The sequence below is a fragment of the Schistocerca cancellata genome, chromosome 6 (genome assembly GCF_023864275.1).
Source record: "Schistocerca cancellata isolate TAMUIC-IGC-003103 chromosome 6, iqSchCanc2.1, whole genome shotgun sequence".
Classification (NCBI taxonomy): domain Eukaryota; kingdom Metazoa; phylum Arthropoda; class Insecta; order Orthoptera; family Acrididae; genus Schistocerca; species Schistocerca cancellata.
In genome coordinates, this window is record NC_064631.1 from 396,123,914 (window position 1) to 396,140,905 (window position 16,992).

At 42.7% G+C, this 16,992-nt stretch overlaps 1 protein-coding gene across 4 annotated transcripts in view; it reads right to left on the reverse strand.

Moving 5' to 3' along the window:
- LOC126191343 (SUN domain-containing ossification factor) overlaps window positions 1-16,992 on the reverse strand; it is a 281,108-nt gene that overhangs the window by 75,125 nt on the left and 188,991 nt on the right. The gene's annotated exons all lie outside the window — the stretch shown is intronic.

Consider the following 16,992-nt stretch of genomic DNA (forward strand, 5'->3'; position numbering starts at 1 on the left):
GTACTCTGAAATCTGCTTTTTGTCACTTTTTCTAAACAGAAAAATCTTCCTACCCTTTTTAATATTCCTATTTACGGCTGAAATCATCGATGCCGTAACCGCTTTATGATCACTGATTCCCTGTTCTGCGTTAACTTTTTCAAATAGTTCGGGTCTGTTTGTCACCAGAAGGTCTAATATGTTATCGCCACGAGTCGGTTCTCTGTTTAACTGCTCAAGGTAGTTTTCAGATAAAGCACTTAAAAAAATTTCACTGGATTCTTTGTCCCTGCCACCCGTTATGAACGTCTGAGTCTCCCAGTCTATATCGGGCAAATTAAAATCTCCACCCAGAACTATAACATGGTGGGGAAATCTACTCGAAATATTTTCCAAATTATCCTTCAGGTGCTCAGCCACAACAGCTGCTGAGCCAGGGGGCCTATATAGACATCCAATTACCATGTCTGAGCCTGCTTTAACCGCGACCTTCACCCAAATCATTTCACATTTCGGATCTCCGTCAATTTCCTTCGATACTATTGCACTTCTTACCGCTATAAACACGCCTCCCCCTTCACTGTTCAGCCTGTCTCTGCGGTATACATTCCAATCTGAGTTTAGGATTTCGTTACTGTTTACGTCTGGTTTCAGCCAACTTTCTGTCCCTAGTACTATATGGGCGTTGTGATCGTTTATTAATGAGAGCAGTTCTGGGACCTTTCTATAGACGCTCCTGCAGTTTACTATTAGCACTCGAGCCACTGTACAGTACAGAAAAGTACAGCCTCAAGGGATTGTTTTGTTTTAGGGCGCAGAAACCACTGTCATACGCGCCCATGTCAGAACAGTAGAAAACTAAGACGAAAATGTAGTTAAAAACGACTACACGTTAAACCCAGTCGACGGAAGGCAAGACAGATAAAAAACAGGAACTTTCTCTTGGGGGAAGGGCCATAAAATATACCACAGACACAACGGAGGTCCTGAAATAAAGATTAAATGTCTTTCGCCCAGTACTACGAAGAATAAAAAGTAAAATGCGGTCGACTTCCCGTGCGTCGTTCGCTAAAACGGCCGATAACTCTGACGGCAAAGAATTTAGAACAAAAGTAAATAAAAAAGAGCATTCCTTCAGCAAATGGCGAATCGTCAAAGGTTGATGACACTGAGAAAGTGGTGGGGAATCACCACTTCACAAACGGCGATGATTAAAAAGACACTGCCCAATACGCAAACCTAGTTAACCGATCTCCTCGCGGTGAGAGGCCAGCCAAGTCGCTGCGAGAGACTTAATCCCCCGGAGCTTTTTCCCATAAAGTGAAGGCCAGCGATGATGCCAATGTACCACCACCTGCTGACAGACGGCAACACAGAGATCAGAAGGAATGGAAGAACTAGCGGGCTGATGTACGAGAACTGCAGCCATGGCAGCAGCGTCAGCGTCCTAGTTTCCCGTCAGACCCCCTCCCCCCCCCCCCCGCACTTAAACATCACAGTGGCTCCATAAAGAGTGAGCAAGTGAAAGCTCTCCTGGACCCGATGCACTAAGGGATGGACGGTGTACAGCACATAGAGGCTGTGAAGGGCACACAGTGTCGGAACAAATGACAATTGAAAAACCTGTGACGCCGGATTTACTGCGTGACCTGATACAGGCGAAGAGCTTCGCTGTAAATACTGAACAGTGTTCCGGAAGCCGATACCGGACGTCGTTGGTGCCAATGACGAAGGCAACCCGACACCACTGTCACTCAGAACCATCAGTATACACAAGTGTACTATCGCGGAGTTACGTGTGAAGGTCGAGGAACTTATGGCGATAGGGCAAGTCTGGAATAGTGTCCTTCTTAGGAAACGAATGAAGTCCAAGGTGAACAAGGGCCGCCGCACGTAGCCAAGGTGGTCAAGGGTTCACATCCATCGGGAATGTGGCAAGGACCGTGAAGTTAAGCTGCCGGAGCAATAGCCGAAAGCGAGCTTCATGAGGTAACAGAAGAGGGACGCGCCCCACACTGGCGGTCAAAGAAGTCATCGAAGGAGGATGCATAGGATGAGTGGCCAGGCATGGCAGACAAACGGCACGCGTATTCGCTGTGAACACCACGTCGGTGTGACAGCGGTAGTTCGGCAGCTTCTGCATACAGACTCTCAACTGGGCTAGTGCGAAAGGCGCCAGTGGCCAAACGGATGCCACAATGGTGGATTGCATTAAGGCGGCGTAAAATGGACAGACATGCAGATGCATAAACGAAACACTCATTGTCTAGCTTCGAACGTAAAACTGATCGGTACAAATTGTGGAGGGTGGTCCGATCTGCTTCCAAGAAAGTACCGTTGAGGACTCGCAGGACATTAAGGGAGCGTGTACAGCGGGCGGCCGGGTATCCTCAAGGTATATAAACAGCTGAAATTGCTATGTTCTTCCTCCATAAAATAAATGAAAACACACGTTAGTGAACTAGTTGCCTGTTACGATTTCCCAATTTTTCAGTTCTGCTAACGCAAATGTTATCGAACACACACACACACACACACACACACACACACACACACACACACACACACACAAGAGGCAGGCTTTAAAAAATCCGTTTTTCGATGTCTAAGCACTATGAATTACTTTAAGCATGATGACCACTTTTGAAAAGATGAAATGCTCTGAGGACAAAGCATCACAAGGAGTGAACAACTTCCATAAACAGTGTGCTGCAGTTCGTCTCCTGACAATACGCACGTAAGCGCTTGGATTTTTACTTTCAGCTGTGAAACCTGGTGCTCCAGCAACGAAGATCGCGTGGAGTCTCATAACACAGGCCTGTGACATAAAAATTCTTTCAAATTCTTTAAGCGATTTTATAGTGTTTTCAACGCTGATTTCGGAAAAAATGGTGAAAAAATTCCATCACGTACAGTTATTTCACAAACTTCTTGTCTAGTTTTAGCTTTTTTCGATATTTCAGCACTAGGGAATTTGAATTTTGATTTTTAGGATCTCCATTAACTTATTTAGCCGTTTTTGTACTAGATATAAGTAAAATAAAGAGTAATTAGGAGAAACCAGCAGTATTTTCATGTCTGTGCCTGTGTATCGCCGCCCCTTGCCCCTTCCCCCGCCATCACCAAGCAGTGAGCTTCTGCTGTTGTCCTTCAGTTCACAGTACCTCTTCACTCTGTGCTGTTCACGTGTTGTTACTAGTGCTTTAAAGTAGTGACTGTTTTCTTGTGTTGTGAAGTTGTTTTATGGACAATTGACAATGGCTACCAGAGGATGTATAAAACCGCCAGATTGCTTCTGCTACATTTAACTATACCATTAAAAAGCAACAAAGAAACATTTCCGATTTTGTTGAAAAAGTATATTTCGCCTATTCTGGTATTAAGTTGGGCTATCAAGATAAGCCTTGGGCCCCACACAAAGTTTTTTCAGTGAGTGCTGAAGAACTGAGGCAATGGTTTCAACGTAAAAAGCAGTCCTTACGCTTTGGAATACCAATGGTTTGGAAGGAGCCCAAAAATCATAGTGATGACTGCTATTTTTGTTCTTGATACGTACGCGGTTTCAATTTGAAAAACAAAAAGGATATTTCTTACCTTAACATTCAGTCATTCGCCCTGTTCCTCATGGACCTGAAGTACCAATACCCTCTCCCCCAGGTTCTTTGGATGATATAGATGATCACGAGGTGATAGTGAAGAAGACAGAGATTGTTACGATCCTGGCACAACCGATCACATTCCATTATCACAATCTGAACGATTTAGTTCGAGACCTAGGCCTTTCTAAAGAATTTGCAGAGGTTTTAGGATCTAGAATGATGTTGGCTCCGGGTAAATCCTTTCTTGGTATCGATCGATGGAAAAGGAGTTTGTATCTTTCTTCTTTCAAGAAGGTGACCTGGTGTTTTGCAGTGTTGCTCCTGATGAGTGGAGAGTTTTTATTGATTCTTCAAAAAGAAGCCTTAAAGCAGTACTTCTACACAATGGCAATAAGCATGCTTCCATACCAGTTGGACACTCGGTTCACTTAAAAGAATGTTACGAAAAACTTGGTTTTAAGCAAACTCTGCTATTCAGACCACAAATGGACACTATGTGGTGATTTAAAAGTGATTTCAATGCTGCTTGGTCAACAACGTGGCTATACAAAGTTCCCTTACTTTCTCTGTGAATGGGACAGTAGAGACAGAAAGCAACACGACACAAAAAAAGCTTGGCCCTTAAGGAAACCTTACAGATAGCGGTTAAAAATATTGAGAGGAAAAGCCTTGTGGATGCCAAAAAGGTGTTACTTCCACCACTTAACATTATATTAGGGCTGATGAAACAATTTGTTAATGCATAGCCAAAAGAAGGGGAGTGTTTCAGATCTCTCTGTGGACAGTTTCTTGGTTTATCCGAGGCAAAGCTAAAGGAAGGAATCTTTGTCGCACTGGACATTAGTTTTCTAATGACAGATCCTAACTTTGTGGACAAAATGGAAACAAAAGAAAAGGCAGCATGGACATCTTTCAAACTAGTTGTTACCGGTTACCTAGGAAACAAAAGAGATCCAAACTACAAGACAATCGTCGCAGACATGCTCGACAACTTTAAGAAGTTGGGCTGTAACATGAGAATTAAAGTCCATTTTCTCCACTCTCATCTTGACTACTTCCCTGCAAACCTTGGTGATTTAAGTAAAGAGCACCGCGAAAGATTCCACCAAGACATCAAAGAAATGGAAAGAAGATATCAAGGAAGATGGAACGTCAATATGATAGCGGACTACTACTGGATGATAAAGAGAGATGGCACTCAACGAGTCCACAGCCGGAAAAGCAATAAAAGAAGCTTCGACAGAAGGTGAAAGCGTTGTTTTAAGGACTTATGAACTGAAAGAGAAATGGAAGTGTACTGGAAATGTAGTTTAGAACATGATTTATAAATAAAATTTTATAACGTTGGAAAAATTGTGCTACATTGATTAAGTTTTGTTATAACCAAAACTACTCCCTTTTTTGTGAGAAAACCTGACGTGATAGAAAAAATGGATTGCATTTTTGAAATACAAAGTACATAAAAGTCAGTTATATTTCAAACAACTTTCAAAAAATATTTTTTGCATACCTGTGTAACCATCGGTAACACCACTCATCACTATCAGCTACGCAATACAACTTTATTCACGAAAATGGTATCCATCCTCCGCCTAGTATCACTTGAAAGTGAACAATGGAAGAACGTTCTCATCCAAAAGCACAAGAAGGCAAGAAGTAACCGCTAGCTTTCAGTGTATTTCGATAGCGAAGTCCAGCAGATAAGCAAAGTCTATGTCCTATTTATTGGTTCAGAATACTGCTAAAAATAACAATCGCATGTCCTCTACCGTCCGTTCACAATCGCTTCACCGAAACGGTTCGGATCTGGAAATAATAGCCATTATTTCTTCCTTGAAGCTATAAATTCTACGTTAAACATGACATTCGTATTTTCTATATTTAAGCGTTTTCCCTATCAACCTGGTTATTGCGAACGTATCCCGGTCAAAATATACCTGCTGAAGAATGGATCGCACGTAAAAAAAATAATTCTGCGTAATTTAAATCATCTCTTCGCCGTAAACTGGTCCCAACGAGACTGATAACCGGTCAACGTCCTTCAAACTACTGAAAGGAGTCTGGAAAAAGTTGCAACTGTAGAATACAAAACGAGTTATTGAATGGCGTAGCTCACGGCCTCCTTGTACTAGCCCAAGTTGTACTGGGAACCAACCATGCCGACATCCATCTACCGCCCATTGGTAGACAGAATCCTAGAAGGGAAAGCTGAAGCTGCAGCACGTTGTGTATAAAATTAAATTGCCCACTATCGAGGACACAACAAAACCGCTGCGTCTAGAGAGAAAGAGTCTTAAAAATAGAAAGGCCGTGAAACAGGTTCAGGTTCCTGGAGAAGCTAGCTGCGATAGGAGGGAGTAATCGGCCGAAAAACACATTCCATAAAAGTTATAGCAGTCTCCAGAACGGGTTTCTGCAACAAAGACGAATATTCAAGATAAATGGTTCAACGCTACGTTCACATGCCATTGAATCTGGGAGTAAAATGCAGTTCACTGAGATCTGGACGTAAATTTCGCTGTTTAGCACGAAAGAGCGGAAACTGAAATAAGTCATCCTGTGTAGCGGCAGTCAGGACACGCAAGTTGTCAATTTGCATATGCAACGTGTGTCAGTTGGAGGAAATCACATGTCACAACTCGTGACATACGTGGCATCCAGCTACAGTGCAGCATTCATTTTTTACATTGCGTCTCATCCTGTTAACGAGTTCGGCGTTCACGTTACACACACACACACACACACACACACACACACACACACAGGAGGAACGGCACTACTCAAATCTATAAGGAGCTGAGAACGGCGGCAGCGAAGGAAAATAACTTACGAAAATCCTACAGTCACAAGATGCATGACGATTTCGGGTTTCTTGCCAACTCTGTCGTGGCCGCTAATTTATTACTGCGGTTGAGCGTTCTCAAAAACAATATGCTATCATAAAGGCTCTACAGCAAGCATGTAGGAACGTGCTAAGCCCGCAGTACTCTCTACACTAATTCATCTTACAGTGTTTTACCTGGACTACTTATTTGTTATTTAATCTCAATCTCTCAAATTTTGAAGTTCATACCATGATCGATCATCATTATTTATGCCTCTACTCATGGAAATTAACTGTACAACTGCAGGTTTTCCCTTCACACGTTATCTCAACTTTTTAGCGTAATAATTGCAAATGACAATACATAAGGCGTATCATATATCATCACTCCATTTGACACCCACTTCAGGATGATAGCCGTCTGTACGCGTTTCCATGCATTGTGGTACTAAGCTGTGCTTATTTTACTTTCCAGTCTGTCCCTGATACATTTGTTGTCCTGTCTCTGCTAGTAGCGACAAAAATGTTAACCCAGCAACATCCAGTTTCAAGTTCTCAAGACATCAATTAGATTACCAAAACCAACGGGCCCTTTTTACTCTTTCGTAAAACACATGAGCACACTCTACAGCGCCACTGTCAATTTGTACAATTTTATTTTCCGTGTCTCGATTAAATGTTATTTAACCGTCATGATTGATTTTTAGTATTACTTTCAAGTTTGCTCTATTAAACTCTTCTTTTCGGTTTTATCTACACTATAGGCAAACGGTACCACGTCATCCGCCAAACTCAGGTGATTCAGATATGTACCAATGGATCGTATTATTCCTTCTTTTTGCCCAGTTTAAAGAACCGAAAACTTCCTTAAGGGCTGCTGAGAGTAATTTTGCTATTTGATCTCTCTGCTCCACTTCTCTCAATTCTGAAATTACCACTGACCTCTTTAAGTCCAATAGACGTGTATATTCTTCTGTATACCAACATCTGTTGCTTTAATGAGTTATGTCTCAGAGGTTACGAGTACAGATTTGGTTGAAACGGAGTCAAAATTTGAAATATCAGTGTCTTATGTATGAAAATAGTGATGACTTTATTATCTTGTGTATTACCGATAATAGACTAATTGGTCCATGGTTTTTCCTTTTGTATTTCTCCTTTCTTAAGAAAGGAAATCCATCTTTAAGCAAGTGTCTTCCATCGCAGACATTACGTAAAATAATATGAAGTTCATTTTGTGCCAGTTTTCTTCAAACTTTTATCATTTCTACTACACAAACGCCATCTCCCTGCACATTCGCTTTCTCAATACCTCAGATGGCTTTGTACACTCCTCTGTTAACGGTATATTACCAATTCATCCCTTTAACTATACAGACGTTTCAAGAAGTCTTCGACGCTTTTACGGTTTTCTGATGTTGCAGCGCCATTAACATACTTAACTGACGAATTACGCCTGACCACCCTCAATCTGGTTTACTTTGTTCATACCCTTATTGCTCTCTGTTGCACTGACCATGAAAATGAAGTCTGTACCTACCGCATCATCCAAGTCATCTCTCCAAGACCACTGCGGCTGCGACACTCGAGAATGTTTTGTACACACCCTCGCTTTCTCGACCTCAGCTGCTGTCCAGAACTGCTGCTTACAAAGTTTTTAAAATAAACTATTAGCTTTGATCTCAATGAAGAAGTACAATGCTCTGTATTCTCCATAAAAGAGATTACAAATTTCCTTGACAACACCATGACTATCTCTTCTCTCCGGACTACTCGTCCCCCTGTATGACAGGCGAGCTTCTGGACATTGGAAAATATCGCTGAGAAATCACTTTACAGTCCGTCTGAGATCGAGGTAATTGAAAACGGTAGTTCTCGCTCAACTGCATACGGATGCATGAGGACAGCTACCTGATGGGGCAGTCACGCATCTGAAAAAATGATTTAGGGCAACTACCGAACACTAAAATCGGGATGGCCCAACTGTGGTTCAACCAGAATGCGGTCAGTCCACGAGATGTGTCGGCATGGTTCAGACACAGTACATCCAGATACAGTATTGCGTCATACATGGTGGGGCGCCTAAATACGGACAAATGAACATTTAAAGCAAATTTATTAAAACAAAATAGAAATGAAAATCCTTTTACATTAAGTAGTAGTATCCTTCAAGAATAACATTACTCGATATAAAACGCTTCAGTCCCAATGACAACCTCCAATCTTGTGCTGAAGCGATCGCACGAACTCTTTAAAAGAGTTCTGTCCATATTCGCAACTGTTTCATAGAGGTGTGTAGAGATGCGCCATTAGGGTGCCTCGTCTTATTGGTAACTTTTTTGACTACGCTCCAAATATAGTAGTCGAGGGGGTTCAAATCCGGGCTATTCGGGATCCAGAACTCCTTTGACCAGAACATGTCAATGTTATCCGAGAGCCAGTTTTGGGCTGAATGGCTCGTATAAGGTCCTCCTCTGCCATCCGACGCATTGTTTGCTCGCTGACATTCAATACCGACGCCAGTTTCCTCGGCGATTGCCCCGGGTCCTCCGAAATCAGCACCTGAGCCTTTTTGACTACTGCCGCAGTTCACGACACGCATTTTCTCGAATGACATTTCTTCGTCGAGTTAGCGGAACCCTCCCCAGACTTCTCCGAAGCATTATACTTGGCCACAATATCGTGAACAGTTGATCTCGGGTACCCGAAGAATCTAACTATTTCATTGGGCGAACGCCTAGCGAGAATACTTTCGACGATCGCGGCTCTTCGATCGTACTCCGTTTGTTCGTAACATCTCTGCCAGTTTGAGATTCTGACTGTTTACTAGATGCCCGTGACTTTCATGAACGCCAATCGCGACCTCCGGTGGAACTACGATATGGCGGGAAATTCAAATTGAAATTTGTCTGCATTTAAGTGCCGCACCCTGTAGTCCATGCACTGCTCCGATGATGTGTTGTGTGAATTCCTAAGGGATCAAACTGTTGAGGTCATCGGTAGACGATTGTGAATGTTTTCACAGTTCGGTTTCAATGTGCAAATGAACGTATTAAAGTTCTGTAATGCAGCGTGACAGAAAGCCAGGGATACGAGCCCTGAGTTAAGTCGTAGCTCTGCCACACGTGAAAGTAGTTCCCGATTGGGGTGGAAAGTACATCCGAGATACGGGGTATAAAATGCCCGGCGCTGTTAAGTTAACAGCCATGGCTCCGCGAGGAATAACGAAACAATACGTGTGAAAGGCGCCGCGGTACAATTTCCGATGAACGCCGGCTGTCGGAGAAATGTTAGAACGGGTGTCCCGTTCCTACCTTACGTAACGCTCTCACTGCACTAACGGTGACCTGAAGGACGTTGCGCAAACAAACTGTGGTGTCCTCTGTCTCCCCTTTTAGACTATGTCAAACACGTGATTACTGGTTAAAGGGCGAATAATAATGAAGTGCTACGGTAATTTAATGTCGTACAGGATTTGACACATTAGAAAGTCACCTCTCAAACAAGCAGTGGAATTAAACTTTGCACAAAAATACGAGGAAAATTTGTCTGAAAAACAATTAGTTAAAATTCTTCGCCAGGACGTAATTTACTCAGCATTACGCGCAAACAAAAAGGTGATTTTGACCATTTCGGTATGATTGTAATGTGTCAGCCTGAGTCCGCAGAATGCCCACACACCACCAAATTCTTGATATCACCCTCAAAATGGAACTTTCACTCTACAGGGATGTCTGTACTGAAACAAACTTCCAGGTCAGGTCAGAGTTCAGAAAGTTGCCCACTTTAGCCACAATCTCGGTTTCGCCTTACAAGGTGGCCAACAGTTTTCAACTGTCAATAAGGTTAATTATTTTTGTTCTGGAAATTTACAGTTGTCGGGAGCAACTGTAAGGTAGATTTCGATCTTAGTTGAGACTTCCTGTTTGTTAATTCCGTGTAACTTCGGAAACGAAGTTCAGCACGGAGGAAAGGAACGTACCACAGACACGTAACCAGTAACAGAATGGCAGTCTGCGCCCGCATATAAAAATATTATACGTCATTCACAAAAATTAGAGAGCCGGGATCATCCTACATGCTGAAGACACTATAGTGTATATCTGCGAATGAGGGTTACTAATTGCGCTTTGAATTAACTCCAACATGAAGAAAATATTTCACGTTTCAATTACTCTAAAACGGAAATGTTCCGTAGGAATTATAATATTGTAAACTGCTAATAAGGACAGCCAATGAAGAAACTTAACAATGACTTTTCCCTTGGCGTGAATCAGTAAATCACGTAATTTCAAAACTGATAACAGGCTCACATAATAAGACATATCAAAGCTACTGTCACTGACTAAATTTACTAGTCTCATGAAAACAAGTTTTCTACGACTTCAGTCAATTTGACTAAGTAACGAAGAACTAATCTTAATACCTTGTGCAGTGTGGTATCTGTAAGTTATCTTAACAGGAATAATATTGTAAACACTATTTTTCCAGTTTTTAGACTATCATCATAAAGAAAAAATCCCCTCTGCCCTTAGGTAGAGAACAGCTGCGTAGCGTCTCTAAGAGAACCTGTCTTTTCTTCATTTATCAACAGTACACTGGTTTATAGTTAATACTGTGTGGCGTGAGCTGCACGAAGTGACAGGAGAAAAATGCTCCACATGCATACTGCTGTCACATTTGTAACCCAGGACGGAAGCGCTAGTGACATTGCAGATACATTTTGTCGGAATATTTCAGGTTCGAATTATGCACGCTTCTGATTACAGAAACTGCCATTAGTAACGCTCCCGTATGTATTGACAGTGACTTCGCGATTTCAAAATGGCAGTTTTCTCTTACCACCGCTAACTGCGTTTTCGTTGATTCTTGCTTAGGTAAGCTGGTTATTTACTATTTAGGCGTAACTGTACTACTCATACGTTGTCGAACTGTACTGACACTGCTTGCGATTCTACAATGGAGCACCTTCGTGGTAATTCATCTGGTTTCATATTCATAATGTCCTGAGTTGTGCTTATATTGAAGACCGAAGCGAAGTTCCTCCTCGACCTTTACCTTAGAGCCGCTTGCTTCGTGCTTCTGCAAACCCACACCGGAAGCCCCACAGAGCGTCCAGATTGGATGTGTAACAGCAGAAGATGTCTTTTTACTCAGTTTCATTTTTATCTTAAGGAAACACGTATTCCTCCTGACGTGTCACTGAGCCCGCCAACGTATCCGAAGTTGCTAAAGCACACTTATGCATGGCGCTCACTCAGCTTGTTCGATTTCTGACAGGAAAATGGTATCACCAACAGTTGGCTTGGCTGCAAGGCGAGCCGAGGAATGATGAGTGCCCAATTGCTGATAACCTGAATCCGCCAATGTGCTGGGTTACATTTCAAACATCCGTCTCCGTGAATGTGGACAAGTGTCCATCACATGGAGACGTTAAGCTCTGCAGTCCCTGGTTGCTACTGAAGAGTGAGCTGTATGTCGGCGCCATGTTTCACCCTCTCCCTTTTCTGTCGTCACCGACGCGTTCCCCATACATGCTAATCAGTTACCTACACTCAACAGATATATTTGAGGCAACTGACTTCGTGAAGGGAAGCTGCCACTGTGACAAAAAATGAAAACCTCTGCAATTAGGAAGCTGAACCCGACAGTCTCCTAACAGTTTACTATTTCACTTACATCTTGCAAAAGCATTCTCACTATCGCAGTCATCCAACACAGCTGTCGCTATTAGGGTACTTTTTCTTACGTAATTTCTATTTTGTAAGTTTGTATACTGCAGTTACCTGACAACTATTTCCTAATAACAGAAAAAGGAACCAACCGCATGACTGCTCGTTCTGCTGCATGATACTTATTATTCGAGACACTGTGTGCAGCCAGATTTTCTCCCTTGGCATCCGAAGCTACACGAGGTTTCTGTGGAAGATAATGCTGCATCGTCTTCAACGACTGGCAGTAAAGGAGCGATAATATTTTTACTGCACGGGCAACCTTTTACCGTGAAGTTCACATTTTACAACTTTATTCCCGGCAACTTTGTGGCAATCTGCATGGCACCGGTTTGCGGAGGAGGCAACAGAAAATGTGTATCGGCACAGCAGTGAGTACACGAATTATTCACATCGCAGCATTAACTTCAACCAGTTTAACAAAAACAGGGTTGGAATATGGCGCTCCTTTGAACTAAAGCCTCCAACGGCTGACAGCACTGAAGACTTGTGAACTTAACATCAGTTGCTTCTCGATGGCTGTTAGATAAACAGAACACTATTGTTGGATACGAGAATTTTCGGTTTTTCATGGTGTACCAGTTGGCAATCGGTGTTACTGAAGATAGTTCGTTGTAAATAATTAATATATTGCGTAATTCGCTGATTTTCCGGTTTCGCTACTAATTGACCGTGTAGTTCCACTTTACCACAAAGCTTATGAGAGTAAGGAACTAGTTAACGGAAAGTGATGTATGCTTAATCTTGTTCGACAGCAGTGTCTAACTAATCTTGTCAAATACAGGGCTATTACAAATTATTGAAGCGATTTCATAAATTCACTGTAGCTCCATTCATTGACATATGGCACGACACACTACAGATATGTAGAAAAACTCAAAGTTTTGTTCGGCTGAAGCCGCACTTCAGGTTTCTGCCGCCAGAGCGCTCGAGAGCGCAGTGAGACAAAATGGCGACAAGAGCCGAGAAATGGTATGTCGTGCTTGAAATGCACTCACATCAGTCAGTCGTAACAGTGCAACGACACTTCAGGCCGAAGTTCAACAAAGATCCATCAACTGCTAACTCCATTCGGCGATGGTATGCGCAGTTTAAAGCTTCTGGATGCCTCTGTAAGGGGAAATCAACGGGTCGGCCTGCAGTGAGCGAAGAAACGGTTGAACGCGTGCGGGCAAGTTTCACGCTTAGCCCGCGGAAGTCGACGAATAAAGCAAGCAGGGAGCTAAACGTACCACAGCCGACGGTCAACAGGATGGTGCTCCACCGCACTTCCATCATGATGTTCGGCATTTCTTAAACAGGATATTGGAAAACCGATGGATCGGTCGTGGTGGAGATCATGATCAGCAATTCATGTCATGGCCTCCACGCTCTCCCGACTTAACCCCATGCGATTTCTTTCTATGGGGTTATGTGAAAGATTCAGTGTTTAAACCACCTCTACCAAGAAACGTGCCAGAACTGCGAGCTCGCATCAACGATGCTTTCGAACTCATTGATGGGGACATGCTGCGCCGAGTGTGGGAGGAACTTGATTATCGGCTTGATGTCTGCCGAATCACTAAAGGGGCACATATCGAACATTTGTGAATGCCTTAAAAAACTGAGTTTTTGTATGTGTATGCAAAGCATTTTGAAAATATCTCAAATAAAGTTATTGTAGAGCTGTGAAATCGCTTCAATCATTTGTAATAACCCTGTATAATAAACATTTCTTCCCGATGTTTGTTGATATAATCGTCTTGAAAGATCATAGTAAACTGCCCATCCACTGCCACTGAGCTCTACTTAATGGAATTTGTCGCAGTGAAAGAAAACAGTTCGTCTAAGAACGGTAGCGCAATAATACGGCATAGTTCGTTAGTAATGCGAGTTGTTTCTTTTTGTCACAATGCGGCATTGTCCGTCGTACATCTGTTTTCTGACAACGGAGAACCGTTTTCAGGGGACAGAAAGCAGAGTAGCAAACGCGAGGCCATTCTGGGAGAGAGCACAACCGCTAGAGGCACACAGCTCCACCGCTACCGAGTTCCTTGAAGGAAACGTCAGGTGGGCGCAACTCATCCCTTGATAGGCCTACGAAATTATGATAGGATCCGTTGAAATATAACCCATACTGTCCGAACAAAGCGGTAGACAATTGTCTAATACTGTGTACAACTTCTGACGCCCGGTCAGTGAGAATGATCCGTCAGGAGAAAACTAGGCTGTTTTAAGCGTCGCGCGGGTGTCTTCTAGACAAATAGCAGCGACGACGGTCAGAGTGGCGGAAACAATGCCGCCACTGATTTCTGGACCAGTAAATGACAGTCCGCAAAAGCCAGAACCATTTCGCTGTCGCTGGAGTTGCTATAGCGCCCTAATCAAATCCCAGAAGTTACCCCATTAAACATTCAAGAGATCAACTAGCGTGTCGATTGCGTGCCGCATCAATTCGTTCATAATACCGGAAACTATTCATCACGCATCTGGATGTATCAGAACTTAATATAAGGGTTTTCCGGAGATCAAATGGTGTTAGGGTCCTCCACAGGATGTGTTAAATTTTGGTTTCTTCGAAACGAAGTACATTTCTAGAGACTTTGGGCCCCACAATGTGTGTCAGCGATACACAGCACTAACTACCGCACGTGCCATTAAATGCGCACGTCAAATATTAGTGAAGCTCGGAGATAAAATTTTCTTCAAAACAACTTTTCCTATCAGAACCGAAGAAATGAAATCTTCACCAATCTGACCAGACAAGAGGCAACTTTTATTAATGTTTAGTCGGAGTCCTTACGGAATGAACAAGAAACAACTATTTTCAAATGGAAACTACGCCTCTCCCCTACTGTAGACTGTCCCACACATACTAAGAATTAAAAAAGATAACAATTTCAAGGGAAGAAATTCGAACTAGTGTGAGTTAGGGAACAACGGGAAAACAGTATCAGGATGGACGGAGGCGGTTTTCAATTAACTCTTTCCCAATTCCAGTCCGGGCTCTTTAACACAATGCTACCTGTCGCTTTACTTAAATGCTTCTAGATGCAGATTATCCCGGGTAAGTGCACATACACTTCCCAAATCTACTGAGATAGGAATTTAGCCGATTCCATGCTTCGCCAAAACATGCTAAATTATAGATGAATTTTTGCCCTAAAGTGTCCAGAACGTTCGTGCTTCTATCGTAACAGTACCTCCTACACTTCGAAAACCTGCGCACTACGAAAAATACATTGAGCATCAGGAACTGATTTTTTACAGTATGTTATTTGCTTTTATAGTCGCGCTTAAATGAAGTGACACTGTGCTCTCTGCGTCAGAAGCTGCTGATATTTTCAACATATATCCAGCGTCTACAACCACACAGTCAATTTTTCTGTACATGATACAGTTTCTTGGTCACTGTATCGTATAAGAGTAACGATTGTATTTCTGCCTCTTGTGGTATTGTAATGCTGAACATGGACTCTCGCCGATATGTTGGTGCCTTGCTGCCTCAACTGACGAACTAAATTACTGTATATAGACGCTATGTCCACACAGTGATTTGGGGCAAATGACAAAGTCTGTGTGCCAGTATGGTTTTTGCTAAAATCACGTTAAAGTATGTGCCTATCATCAAGAAATGTTCTGAGCATAATTCATGATTTCTCAGTGGCAATGACAACCAAGTAATCACTTAGACTACAGATGTTTAATACTGCCTGTAGATCGAATGAGTGGTAGTTGTCAACTGAGAAAGCGTTTACCAGTCTTGTGTGATACTGTAACAGTTTGCTGTCACAAACAGCGGATGGCGAGATTCATCACTGGACCAAGAGCGTGCAACAACGACCAATAAAGGTAAGAAAGTTATATTACTCTAAATTCAAATTGTGATGACACGTTTCTTTCTCCATGTCTTCAGCCCTGTATGTACTCTGTTGTTAGAGTGAACAGCGTGACGGGGACTTGTGGTCGACTAGGCACACCAGAGAAACCACACAGGTTTAAAATAATATTGTTTGTTTGCCCGCCCCCCCCCCCCCCCCCCCCGGAGAAAGAGGTGCATTACATAAGTATACTGTAGTAAAGGCATGGTAGCAAAACAAAATGCCATAACCTTATACAGTATTAAAAAAACTGTATGTACTATATACTGGTTCCTTTAATAGCTGCCTCGCCATTGTTTACACCCATGACAAAAGACTGAAGTACTTGCTTTTAACCCAAGTGAAGGACGTTCTTTGTTAACCTGTGCCTATGTGCAAACTCAAAGAAGGCATTGGGTCTGTAAGAACCCGTGATCACTTCGGATTTTGTGGTGGAAGGAATGTTTGGAAGATCTTTTGTACAAAGCGAAACCGGCAATCACGAAACAATTGCACTGTTATTCTCACTCCGTATTAATATTGTTAATATCTGCAATACTAAATATCTCCCCCCCTCCCCCCACACACACACACTCTCTCTCTCTCTCTCTCTCTCTCTCTCTCTCTCTCCCTCCTATATAGTTCCCACTCCCATAAGGCGATAACTATAAGGTCTGCACCGCCTAAGGCGCGCTCAACCATGCACCATGCATTTACCCTACAAGTTAATGGGCCAATTTTTACGACACTACATGCTGTGTACCTGCTCATAATACAGCCAGGTGCAATAAAGCATTGAATCCCTCAAATTATGCAAGCAGTCCACATTTGGAAAGGTGGAAGCCCATTGGTAGCAGATACATAAACGTCAATGACAAGGCATCTCGCTGACGACCCAAGACAATCATGACGAATTTGACATAGTCCTACTTCGAAAAAACGTTGAGAGTATCAACATTAATTCCACAGTGTCCACTAACATTTAAAGTTTTTTCACTCGGCAAGTAACAGCATGCACA